Source organism: Ischnura elegans, chromosome 4 (assembly GCF_921293095.1).
Source record: "Ischnura elegans chromosome 4, ioIscEleg1.1, whole genome shotgun sequence".
In the NCBI taxonomy this organism is placed as follows: Eukaryota; Metazoa; Arthropoda; class Insecta; order Odonata; family Coenagrionidae; genus Ischnura; species Ischnura elegans.
In genome coordinates this window covers 95,918,375-95,933,645 of record NC_060249.1, presented here as the reverse complement: position 1 = coordinate 95,933,645, position 15,271 = coordinate 95,918,375, and positions in this window count along the sequence as shown.

Below are 15,271 nucleotides of genomic sequence, written 5' to 3'. Positions count from 1 at the left end.
CTCAAATCGATATTTATCGATCGTCCTATCTCGACAATGTTATTTCGATAATGCTAATAACTCGGAATCTATTCGACATACCAATTTTCCGAGATAGCTAAAAAATCAGGCTAAAAATTAGAAACAACGTATCAGGCGGCGAACGTTCAACTACTTTTGCAAGTGGGTCAAAAAAAATTCCAAAGTTGGCCCATAAGAAAAGCATTGTCGATTTTTAAAAATTATTTCGACAGTGATCGAGAGAGATCGATGAAAAACCAAGGTAACAAAAAATCGACCAAAAAATCTAGTTTACGTCAGTGGGAGACGATTACCCTAACACGCCTAGTTATGGCGTAATTAAGGAAATAGTTTTAGTCCCATAAGGCTGCCATGTTAATTCAACTCGATATATATCGAAAAGTATCGCACTTTTCGGAATTTTGAGATTTTTCCTTCCGATGAATTTTTTTTTAATTTTACCACCGAAAATTTCATCTCGATCGATTCGGCAGTTTGGGCTGTGAATTTGTGTCAATGAATAAGTCATCAATGAATTTGCAGCTTTATTATATGCAACGAGTATATTGGCGCTTGAATTCTTCAAGCGTGTCGTGGTGGGTAAGGAGATATGGTGGTGTCATAAGTAGTTTTGTCTTGGGTCCATAAGATGTTGAAAAGTTCGAAAAATTCGCAATGTCAAAGGTAAAGCCATTTGATTAATTTTATGAAAACTCATATTTGATATTAATTGAAACTTAGCCCATTGTCTTCATTAATTTCTATTTGACAGCAAGTGGAATACTAATATGTACTAACACACGAAATTTCATACCTCTAACTGAAAAAGTTATGAAGATATGTCAATTTGCATATTTGCTACAATAATCGAATCGAACTTATGATTAATGTGACATCTGTATTGAAAAATACGCAAATCTATTCAAACTTTCATCATTATATCCATACGGATTCATTACATTCATCCATTATCTATAATCCTTCTCAAATATGCCCTTGGATACTAAATATTATGATGTAAAGCAATTTGATACATTTTAAGTAATCGCAGATTCGATACATATCGAATGAGAGACTAAATACAAACCAAATTCCTAATTGCATTATGAGGAATACCAATATTTACTCATTTACCAAATTTCATTCATTTACTTCAAATACTTTTCAAGTTATGTCAATATTCGTATTTGTTATAGTAATCGAATCGATATTTCGAATAAACTTATATATATATAATGTAATATGCTCATAGATATTGATTAATATTCATTCTATGGTAATTCACTATCTCTCACCTTCTCAACTATGCCCGTGGATGCTAAAACCTACGTGGTATAGCAAATCGATACATTTTAAGGAAACGCAGATTCGATATATATCGAATGTTAGACTACATACAAAACATTTTTCAATATTGGATTAAGAAGAATATCAATATGTACCCATTTACCAAATTTCTTTGATCTACCTGAAATACTTATCAAGTTATATCAATTAACGCATTTGCCGTAATAATCGAATCGAACTTACGATTATACTGACATCGGTACAGTGAAATACTCATTGCTATTGATTAAAGGTGCGTTCTATGGTCATCAAATATCTATTACCATCACAACTATGCCCGTGGATGCTAAATACTATGTGATATAACAATTCGATATATTTTAATGAAAAGCGGATTCGATATATATCGAATGTGAGACAACATACGAAACGTATTTCCCCTGTGCGTTATGAGGACTACCAATATGTATCCATTCACCAAATTTCATTCATGTATCTCAAATAATTCTCAAGTTATGTCAATATTCGTATTTCATATAATAATCGAATCGAACTTCGATTGTAATGACATCTGTATGGTAAAATTCTCATAAATATTACTTCGAATTTCATTCTATGGTGATCCACTATCTATTTCAATCACAACTATGCCCGTGGATGCTTAATTTTTTACGTAGTATAGCAATTCGATACATTTGAAGAAAACGCAGGTTCGACATATATCGATTGTGAGACGACATACAAAACGTATATCCCCTGTTCATTATGCCAAATACCAATATGTACCCATTTACCAAATTTCATTCATCTACCTCAAACACTTCTCAAGTTATGTCAATATTCCTATTTCTTATTATAATCGAATCGAACGTTCGATTACACAGACATATGTGCGGCAAAATACTCAAAGCTATTGATTCGAAATTCAATCTATGGTCATCCATTATCTATTACCATCGCGCATATGCCCGTGGATGCCAAATCGTATGTGTTATAGCAATTCGATATATTTTAAGAAAACGCAGATTCGATATATATCGAATGCGAGACAAAATGCAAAACGTATATCCCCTGTGCATGATGCCAAATTCCAATATCTACCCATTTACCAAATTTCATTCATCTACCTCAAATACTTCCCAAGTAATGTCAATATTCCTATTTCTTATTATAATCGAATCGAACGTTCGATAACACTGAAATCTGTACGGCAAAATGCTCATGGCTATTGATTCGAAAATCATTCTATGGTCATCCACTATCTATTACCATCGCACATATGCCCGTGGATGCCGAATCGTATGTGTTATAGCAATTCGATATATTTTAAGAAAACGCAGATTCGATATATATCGAATATGGGACTACATGCAAAACATATTTCCACATTCCATTATGAGGAATACCAATATGTACCAATTTACCAAATTTCATTCATCTACCACAAAAACTTGTCAAGTTATCTCAATATTCATTTTAGTTAAAATGATCGAATCGAATAATTCGATTATACTGATATAGGTTCTCGGAAATACGCATGTCATTTGTTTTTTTTTCCATTGGTTGGTCGGTTCACATGTTATGCCGGCACAACTATTCCCGGAGTTGAGTATTCCAATAAGTTATTAGCATTCGATAAAATCCAAGAAAACGTTGTTTCGATATATATCGAAAGTAATGACCAGTAATGGACTACATTTTATATGGTCAAATGCACAATACAATGATGTACCGTTTCGCCAAATTTCATAGGCTTAGGTGAAATACTTTGGAAGTTATGCGCATTTCCGTTTCACCATAGCAGCAAAGTCACCTTCTAAAGCATGGGCCCATGTCAATGCAAAATCCGTATACATAACAAATGAGTGTCGCCTATGCGATACTGGTTTCATAATGAAAATATCAATACTTTAAAAAGTTATGCCGTGAGGCTTTACTGGGTATAGTTCTGTCAGCCCTCCGCAAATTTCACCCGCCTAAATACATGAATGGGATAGGGAAATGCGTGTATTTCTTCCGGAGACCGACCACCGCCCGCTTGGCGGAGAGGAATGGCGGCGATTGCCGCGGGCTCAAGAAAATAATTTGGGAAAAATTCGGAATGAAATAACTCGTTAAATATTACGAAATCTAAATAAAAATGAAAACCTGAAGGCATGCTTTTTTGAGCTGAATAGCCTAATTTTGAAGCGCCAGCTCTCAAATCGATATTTATCGATCGTCCTATCTCGACAATGTTATTTCGATAATGCTAATAACTCGGAATCTATTCGACATACGAAAATTCAGAGATAGGCAAAAAATCAGGTAAAAAATTAGATAAATTGTATTAGGCGGCGACGGTCCTACTACTTTTGCAAGTGGGTCAAAAAAAATTCCAAAGTTGGTCCATAAGAAAAGCATTGTCGATTTTCAAAAATTATTTCGACAGTGATCGAAAGAGTTCGACGAAAAACGAAGGCACCAAAAAATCGACCAAAAAATCTAGTTTACGTCAATGGGAGACGATTACCCTGAGACGCCAAGTTAAGTCGTAATTAAGGAAAGAGTTTTAGTCCCATAAGGCTGCCATGTTAATTCAACTCGATATATATCGAAAAGTATCGCACTTTTCGGAATTTTGAGATTTTTCCTCCCGATGAATTTGTTTTTAATTTTACCACCGAAAATTTCATCTCGATCGACCCGGTAGTTTGGGCTGTGAATTTGTATCAATCAATAAGTCATCAATCGATTTGCAGCTTTTATATATGTAACGAGTATATAATGCTTGAATTCTTCAAGCGTGTTAGTGAAGGGTATAGTGTGCATCGTTGTGTCATAAGTAGTTGTGTCTTGGGTCCATTAGTTGTTGAAAAGTTGGAGAAATTCACCATGTCAAAGGTAAAGCCAGTCGATTAATTTTATGAAAACTCATATTTGATATTAATTGGAACTGAGCCCATAGTCTTCATTAATTTCTATTTGACAGCAAGTGGAATACTAATATGTACTCACACACGAAATTTCATACCTCTAACTGAAATAGTTATGAAAATATGTCAATTTGCATATTTGCTACAATAATCGAATCGAACTTATGAATAAAGTGACATCTGTATTGAAAAATACACAAATCTATTCATACTTTCATCAAAATATCCATACAAATTCGTTGTTTTCATCCATTATCTATAAACATTCGCGAATATGCCCGTGGATACAAAATATTATGTTGTAAAGCAATGTGATACACCTTAAGTAATCGCATTTTCGATATATATCGAATGAGAGACTAAATACAAAACATATGTCCTATGTGCATTTTGAAGAATACCAATATTTACTCATTTACCAAATTTCATTCATCTACCTCAAATACTTTTCAAGTTATGTCAATATTCGTATTTGTTATAATAATCGAATCGATATTTCGAATATACTTACATACTAAAAGTAAAATGCTCAGAGATATTGATTAATATTCATTCTATGGTCATCCACTATCTCTCACTTTCTCAACTATGCCCGTGGATGCCAAAACCTACGTGTTATAGCAAATCGATACATTTTAAGGAAACGAATACTCGATATATATCGAAAGTGAGGCTACATACAAAACGTATTTCCCCTTGGCATAATGAGAAATACCAATATGTACCCATTTACCAAATTTCTTTGATCTACCTGAAATACTTATCAAGGTATATCAATTAAGGTATTTGCCGTAATAATCGAATCGAACTTACGATTCTACTGACATCGGTACAGTGAAATACTCATTGCTTTTGATTAAAAATTGGTTCTATTGTCATCAAATATCTATTACCATCACAACTGTGCCCGTGGATGCTAAATTCTATGTGATATAGCAATTCGATATATTTTAATGAAAAGCGGATTCCATATATATCGAATGTGAGACGACATACAAAACGTATTTCCCCTGTGCGTTATGTGGAATACCAATATGTACCCATTCACCAAATTTCATTCATCTACCTCAAATAATTCTCAAGTAATATCAATATTCGTATTTCATATAATAATCGAATCGAACTTCGATTATAATGAAATCTTTATGGTAAAATTCTCATAAACATTACTTCGAATTTCATTCTATGGTGATCCACTATCTATTTCAATCACAACTATGCCCGTGGATGCTTAATTTTTTACGTAGTATAGCAATTCGATACATTTGAAGAAAACGCAGGTTCGATATATATCGATTGTGAGACGACATACAAAACGTATATCCCCTGTTCATTATGCCAAATACCAATATGTACCCATTTACCAAATTTCATTCATCTACCTCAAACACTTCTCAAGTTATGTCAATATTCCTATTTCTTATTATAATCGAATCGAACGTTCGATTACACTGACATATGTGCGGCAAAATGCTCAAAGCTTTTGATTCGAAATTCAATCTATGGTCATCCATTATCTATTACCATCGCGCATATGCCCGTGGATGCCAAATCGTATGTGTTATAGCAATTCGATATATTTTAAGAAAACGATGATTCGATATATATCGAATGCGAGACTAAATGCAAAACGTATATCCCCTGTGCATGATGCCAAATTCCAATATCTACCCATTTACCAAATTTCATTCATCTACCTCAAATACTTCCCAAGTAATGTCAATATTCCTATTTCTTATTATAATCGAATCGAACGTTCGATAACACTGAAATCTGTACGGCAAAATGCTCATGGCTATTGATTCGAAAATAATTCTATGGTCATCCACTATCTATTACCATCGCACATATGCCCGTGGATGCCGAATCGTATGTGTTATAGCAATTCGATATATTTTAAGAAAACGCAGATTCGATATATATCGAATATGGGACTACATGCAAAACATATTTCCACATTCCATTATGAGGAATACTAATATGTACCAATTTACCAAATTTCATTCATCTACCACAAAAACTTGTCAAGTTATCTCAATATTCATTTTAGTTAAAATGATCGAATCGAATAATTCGATTATACTGACATAGGTTCTCGGAAATACGCATGTCATTTGTTTTTTTTTCCATTGGTTGGTCGGTTCACATGTTATGCCGGCACAACTATCCCCGGAGTTGAGTATTCCAATAAGTTATTAGCATTCGATAAAATCCAAGAAAAAGTAGTTTCGATATATATCGAAAGTAATGACCAGTACTGGACTACATTTTATATGGTCAAATGCACAATACAATGATGTACCGTTTCGCCAAATTTCATAGGCTTAGGTGAAATACTTTGGAAGTTATGCGCATTTCCGTTTCACCATAGCAGCAAAGTCACCTTCTAAAGCATGGGCCCATGTCAATGCAAAATCCGTATACATAACAAATGAGTGTCGCCTATGCGATACTGGTGTCATAATGAAAAAATCAATACTTTAAAAAGTTATGCCGTGAGGCTTTACTGGGTATAGTTCTGTCAGCCCTCCGCAAATTTCACCCGCCTAAATACATGAATGGGATAGGGAAATGCGTGTATTTCTTCCGGAGACCGACCACCGCCCGCTTGGCGGAGAGGAATGGCGGCGATTGCCGCGGGCTCAAGAAAATAATTTGGGAAAAATTCGGAATGAAATAACTCGTTAAATATTACGAAATCTAAATAAAAATGAAAACCTGGACGTACCGAAGGTACGTTTGTAGGCATGCTTTTTTGAGCTGAATAGCCTAATTTTGAAGCGCCAGCTCTCAAATCGATATTTATCGATCGTCCTATCTCGACAATGTTATTTCGATAATGCTAATAACTCGGAATCTATTCGACATACAAAAATTCCGAGATAGCCGAAAAATCAGGCTAAAAATTAGAAACAATGTATTAGGCGGCGAACGTCCAACTACCTTTGCAAGTGGGTGAAAAAAAATTCCAAAGTTTGCCCATAAGAAAAGCATGGTCGATTTTCAAAAATTATTTCGACAGTGATCGAAAGAGATCGTCGAAACACAAAGGAATCAAAAAATCGACCAAAAAATCTAGTTTACGTCAGTAGGAGACGATTACCCTAAGACGCCTAGTTACGGCGTTATTAAGGAAATAGTTTTAGTCCCATAAGGCTGCCATGTTAATTCAACTCGATATATATCGAAAAATATCGCACTTTTCGGAATTTTGAGATTTTTCCTCCCGATGAATTTTTTTTTAATTTTACCACCGAAAATTTCATCGCGATCGGCCCGGTAGTTAAGGCTGTGAATTTGTATCAATCAATAAGTCATCAATCCGAATGCAGCTTTAATATATCCAACGAGTCGATTGGGCGCTTGAATTCATCAAGCGGGTAATTAGGGGGGTAGGAAACATAGTTGTGTCACATATTTTCGAGTCATGTGCCCATAAAGGGTTTAATATTCAAAAATTTCCCCGCCGTTTTTTGAAAGGGTAAGGAACTAAATTGTTCACTGTTAGAAATATTTGTTATTTTCAATATAATTTTATTTGACGGATAAATGATTCTTTGATCCATTAAGTTAACCATTGACACATAATCGGAATAAGGTTTTAAAAATTTCAAGAGAGTGTTGATTATGTGGTTATTTTTCAACTGTTAAAGTCCATAAGCATTGTGATAAGCCACTCTTGAAAATACAACGCAGATTCTTTAGATAAATATATAAAGATATTCTACTTGCAAAACGAATGTCCATAATGCAGTTTGTAAAATACTGAATTGTAACGATTCCTCTAATTTCTTTGGTCTTAAATAATAGTTATTCTCAAGATATTCCAATTTGCAAAAAAGATTTGGCATATTTGCTATCATAATCGTATCGAATTATCAAGTATACTGACACGTGCATTGAAAATACGCAATCCGATTGATTTACCTTCCAATCTTTGATCATCAACACTAAAATTCCTGGTCGACTATGTACGTGCATGCAAAATCCTATGTTATAACGATTCGATATATTTTAAGGAAAAGCATATTCGATATGCATCAATCGTGAGACTACATGCAAAACATATTACCTTTGGGAATTGTGAGGAATACCAAGATGTACCAAGCACCAAATTTAATTGGTCCAACGGATACACTATTCAACTTGTGCCAATGTTATGTATTTGTTATAATAATCGAATCCATTCTTCGATTATACTGGCATTTGTATCGTTGAATCCGCTATGCTATTGATTTAACTTACAGTCTATGGCTATCTTCCACATAATTATATTGGTCAACTATGTCCTTGGATGTAAAATCCTATATGTTATAGCAATACGATATATTTTAAGAAAAAGTAGATTCGATTAATACCGAACGTGAGACTATACACAAAATATGTTTCATTTGGGCATTGTGAGGAATACCAAGATGTACCCATTTGCCAAATTTCATTGATGCAACGTATAAACTAATCAAGTTTTGCAAATTTGCGTATTTGATAGAATAATCGAATCGATCTTGCGATTACACTGCCATCTGTACTGTAAAATCCGCAATGCTATTGGTTTAATTTTCAGTCTGTGTATCTACTATACAATACCTGGCCAACTATGCCCTTGGATGTAAAATCCTATATGTTATAGCGGCTCGATATATTTGAAGAAAAAGCATATTCGATATATATCGCACGTTAGACAACATACAAAGCATATTTCTGTTGGGCAGTGTGAGGATTACCAAGATGTGCACATTCGCCAAATTTCATTGGTCCAACGGGTATACTTTTCAAGTTACCCCAATTTGTGTATATGCTATAATAATCGAATCGATTTTTCGATCATACTGACATCTGTAAGGTAATGTCCGCAATCCCATTGGTTTAATTTTCAGTCTATGGGTATCTACTATTTAATACCTGGTCAACTATGCCTGTGGATGTAAAATCCTACATGTAATAGCAATTCGATATACTCTAAGAAAAAGTAGATTCGATATATATCGAATGTGAGACTACGTACAGAACAAATTTTCATTGGGCATCGTGAGGAATACCAATATGTACCCAATCACCAAATTTCATTGATCCAACGGTAAATCTATTGAAGTTATGCCCATTTACGTATTTGCTATAATAATCGAATCGATTTTTCCTTCATACTTACATCTGTACTGTAAAGTCCGTAATCCTATAGGTTTAAAATCCAGTCTATTGGTATCTACTATTTAATCCTTAGTCAACTATGTCCTTGGATGTAAAATCCTACATGTTATAGCAATTCGATACATTTTAAGAAAAAGTAGATTCGATATGTATCGAATGTGAGACTACTTACAAATTAAATTTTCATTGGGCATCGTGAGGAATACCAATATGTACCCAATCACCAAATTTCATTGATCCAACGGTAAATCTATTGAAGTTATGCCCATTTACGTATTTGCTATAATAATCGAATCGATTTTTCCTTCATACTTATATCTGTACTGTAAAGTCCGCAATCCTATAGGTTTAAAATCCAGTCTATTGGTATCTACTATTTAATCCTTAGTCAACTATGTCCTTGGATGTAAAATCCTACATGTTATAGCAATTCGATACATTTTAAGAAAAAGTAGATTCGATATGTATCGAATGTGAGACTACTTACAAAATAAATTTTCATTGGGCATCGTGAGGAATACCAATATGTACCCAATCACCAAATTTCATTGATCCAACGGTAAATCTATTGAAGTTATGCCCATTTACGTATTTGCTATAATAATCGAATCGATTTTTCGATCATACTGACATCTGTACTGTAAAATCCGCAAGGCTATTGGTTTAAAATCCAGTCAATGGGTATCTACTATTTAATCCCTAGTAAACTATGTCCTTGGATGTAAAATCCTACATGTTATAGCAATTCGATACATTTTAAGAAAAAGTAGATTCGATATATATCGAACGTGAGACTGAATACCAAACACACTACCATAGAGTATCGTGAGGAATACCAAGATGTACCTGTTTACCAAGTTTCATTGGTCCAACGTATATACTTATCAAGTTATGCCAATTTGCGTATTTGCTATACTATTCGAATCGTACTTTAGACACTGCTGACATCTGTACTGTAAAATCCGCAATCCTATTGATATCCCTTCTATGGTCACTCCCTTATCCCTGCCTTCTCTAATATCCCCGCTTTCAAAATTTAGCCTATGTTCTTATATTGGTGACGTAATTGGACGGGATGCGTGTATTTCTTACGGGGGCCTAATACAAAAAGATATAAATTCAAATCGATGTATCTTCATTAGGAAACATAATTCATCTAAATAATTTATGTGTGCGCATAATTCATTTTTTACTTACATATTGTTAAAATTTTTATCTCCGTAACTATGTAAATAAGCCCAAAAAATAGCTCAATCGAATACAACCTTGTATCGATCATAACTTCGAGTCTAATCAATCGATTCGCCTGATTTTACTTTTGTCGGATGAATGACATTCTCAGTCGTATTTTGTAAGACATTCATGTTCAAAACTTGATTAATAAAAAAGTTATTAGCTATTAAAGCGTATCCAAGGAGATTCGTATCGATATAACTCGCACATGAATCGATCGAGCGGAATGGTCATCATTGCAAAAGTTGACCATTTTAATAATTTTATTACTCTGAAAATTTCATTCCTCTAGCTTAAATGGTTGCTAAGATATTCAAGATTGCATGCTCCACAAAAAAATGGCGACAATGATTTTTCGCTTGCAGGACATTTTTCGGAATTTAATTATGAATTAACCAAGAGGGTTACGGCGAAAGTAAGCTCAAACGTGAGGGTTCGGAGAACCCTCTAACGGTTTTTCTTAAAGATTCCAAATTTTCATATGGCACATGTCTCAACGCCAAAATCCAAGATTGAAAATTCGACCACCTCTACAATGGAAAGTCGAAATCGTTTATTCCTCGGAATTGTTTCGACATATGAAAATTTCGAGATAGCCAAAAAATCAACCAAAAAATCTAGTATCTTGCGTTTCAAGGAATTTGTCCTGTGATGATTGCAAGTTGGTCAAAAAAAATCCTAACGTAGTGCCATAAGAAAAGCATGGGGCACTTTCAAAAAATCATAAAAAATACTAAATATTAATTCATCGCATTGACAATCACACCAAAAAATCAACCAAAAAATCTAGTTTATGTCAAGGGAATGTCATGTTCCTCACATATTTATAAATACATTAAAAAAGTGAAAAAGTTTTAGTCCCATAAGGCTCCCATGTTAATTCAAGTCGATATATCTCGAAAAGTTATCGACTTTTTAAAGATTTCAGATTTTTCCTCCCGATGAATTTTTTTTTATTTTTACGTACAATATTCCATATACCCACACATATCACAGTTTGAGCTACTAATTTGTATCAATCACCCAATCAGTGAATCAAATCGCAGCTATTATAGGGACGTTAACGAGTCGATTGGGTGCTTGAATTCTTCAAGCGGGTAATTAGGAGGGTGGGAACATTGTTGTGTCACGTGTTGTCGAGTATTGTGTCCATAAGTGTTTCAAATATTCAAAAATTTCCCTGCCGGTTTTTGAAAGGGTAAGGAACTTAATTGTTTACTTTTAAAATTATTTGTTATTTTCAATATGATTTCATTTGACGGATAGTTCATTATTTGAATAGGCTAAGTTTAGCACTGAGACATAATTGGAATAAGGTTTTTAAAATTTCAAGACAGTGATGATTTTGTGGTTATTTTTCAACTCTTAAAGTCCAAAAGCGTTGTGATAAGCGAAACTTGAAAATGAAACGCAGATTCCTTAGATAAATATATAAAGATGTACCACTCGCAAAACATATGTCCATAATGCAGTGTGTAAAATACTAAATTGTAACGATTCCCCAAATTTCTTTGGTACTAAAAAATAGTTATTCTCAAGATATTCCAATTTGAAAAAAATAGCTTTGGCATATTTGCTATCATTATCGTATCGAATTATCAAGTATACTGTTTTGAAAATTCGCAATCCTGTTCCAGTCTTCGATCATCAACCCTAAATTTCCTGGTCAACTATGTACGTGGATAGAAAATCCTGTATGTAATAACGATTCGATATATTTTAAGAAAAAGCATATTCAATATATATAGATCGTGAGACTACACGCAAAGCATATTTCCATTGGGCATTGTGAGGAAGACCAAGATGTACCCATTCACCAAATTTCATTGGTCAAACGGATACAATAATCAAGTTATGCCAATTTAAATATTTGCTAAAATAATCAAATCGATTTTTCAATTATACTGACATCTGTACTGTTAAATCCGCGATGCTATTGGTTTAACTTCCAGTGTATGGGTATCTACTACATAATTCCTGGTCAACTATGTCCTTGGATGTAAAATCCTACATGTAATAGCAATTCGATATATTTTAATAAAAAGTAAATTCGGTTTATATCGAACGTGAGACTATAAACAAAAAATATTTCAATTGGGCATTGTGAGGAATACCAAGATTTACCCATTTACCAAGTGTCATTGGTCCAACGTAAATACTAATCATGTTATGCCAATTCGCGTATTTGCTACAATTATGGAATCGATCTTTCGATAAAACTGCAATCAGCACTGTAATATCCGCAAAGCCGTGGATTTTAAATCCAGTTAATAGAAATCTTCTCTATATTTCCTGGTCAACTATGTCCTTGGATGTAAAATCCTATATGTTATAGCAATTCGATATATTTTAGGAAAAAGTAGATTCGATATATATCGAACGTGAGACTAAACATAAACAATATTTCAATTGGGCATTATGAGGAATCCCAAGATGTACCCATTCACAAAATTTCATTTGTGCAACGTATATACTAATCAAAATATGCTAATTTCAGCATTTGCTATAACTATCGAATCGATCTTTCGATTATACTGACATCTGTACTGTAAAGTCCGAAAAATATCGATTTCATTTCCACGATATGGTCATCTTCTATATAATTGCTGGTCAACAATGCCCGTGGGTGTAAAATCCTAAATGTTATAGCTATTCGTTATAATTTGCGAAAAAGCAGATTCGATATGTATCGAATGTGAGAATACATGCAAAACATATTTCCATGGGGCAATGTGAGGAATACCAAGATGTACCCATTCACCAATTTTCATTGGTCCAACGTATTTACTAATCCAGTTATGCCAATTTGCGTATTTGCTAAAATAATCGATTCGATCTTTCGATTATACTGACATCTGTAATGTAAAATCCGCAATGACATTTTTTTAATATCCAGTCTATGGTCATCTTCTATATAATTTGTGGTCAACAATGCCCGTGGGAGTAAAATCCTATATGTTATAGCAATTCGATATATTTTAAGAAAAAGTAGATTCGATATATATCGAACGTGAGACTAAACATAAACTATATTTCCATTTGGCAATGTGAGGAATACCAAGATGTACCCATTCACCAATTTTCATTGGTCCAACGTATTTACTAATCCAGTTATGCCAATTTGCGTATTTGCTAAAATAATCTATTCGATATTTCGATTATACTGACATCTGTAATGTAAAATTCGCAATGACATTTTTTTTATATCCAGTCTATGGTCATCTACTATATAATTCCTGGTCAACAATGCCCGTGGGTGTAAAATCCTATATGTTATAGCTATTCGATATAAATTGTGAAAAAGCAGATTCGATATATATCGAATGTGAGACTACATGCAAAACATATTTTCATTGGGCATTGTGAGGAATACAAAGATGTACCCATTCACAAAATTTCATTGGTCAAACGGAAATACTATTGAAGTTATGCCAATTAACATATTTGCTATAATAATCGAATCGATTTTTCGATCATACTGACATCTGTACTGTAAAATCCGCAATGCTATTGGTTTAATTTCTGGCCTATGGGTATCTACTATATATTTCCTGGTCTACTATGTCCTTAGATGTAAAATCCTATATGCTATAGCAATTCGATATATTTTAAGAAAAAGTAGATTCGATATATATCGAGCGTGAGACTATATACAAAACATGTTTCCATTGCGCATTGTGAGGAATACCATGATGTACCAATTCACTAAATTTCATTGGTCCAACGTATACACTTATCATTTAATGCCAATATGCGTATTTGCTATAAAAATCGAATCGTACATTCGACTATACTGCCACCTGTATTGAAAAATTCGCATCCTATTTTTAACCCCTCCATTCGATGGCCATACCCTTATCCCTCTCTTCTCTACTATCCCCGCTTTCAAAATTTCGCCTATGTTCTTATATTGGTGACGTATATAGGGCGATGCGTGTATTTCTTACGGGGACCTAATACAAAAAGATATAAATTCATATTGATATATCTTCGTTAGGAAACAATACTAATCTAAATAATTAATGTGTACGCATAATTCATTTCTTCCCTTACATATATTTATAATTTTTATCCCCGTAACTATGTAAATAGGTCTGAAAAATGGCTCAATCGAATGCAACCTTTTATCGATCATAACTTCGACTGTAATCGCTCGATTCGCTTGATTTAACTTTTGTCGAAGAAAAGACATTAACAGTAGTATTATATATGACTTTCACATTCATGCCTTGATTTAGAAGAAAGTTATTAGCGATTTAAGCGTAACCAAGGAGATTGGTATCCATATAACTCGCACATGTATCGATCGAGCGAAATGGTCATCATTGCAAAAGTTGACCATTGTGATAAAAGTATTACTCTGAAAATTTCATTTCTCTAGCTTAAACGGTTGCTAAGATATTCAAGATTGCATGATCCACAAAAAAATGGCGACAATGATTTTTCGCGTGCAGGACATTTTTCGGAATTTAATTATTAATTAACGAAGAGGGATACGGAGAAAGTGAGCTCAAACGTGAGGGTACGAAGTACCCTCTAACGGTTTTTCCAGAAGAGTCCAAATTTTCATATGGCTTATGTCTCAAGGCTGAAATCCGAGTTTGAAAATTCGCCCATCACGACAATGTTAAATCGAAATCGTTTATTCCTCGGAATTGTTTCGACGTACGAAAATTCCAAGATAGCCA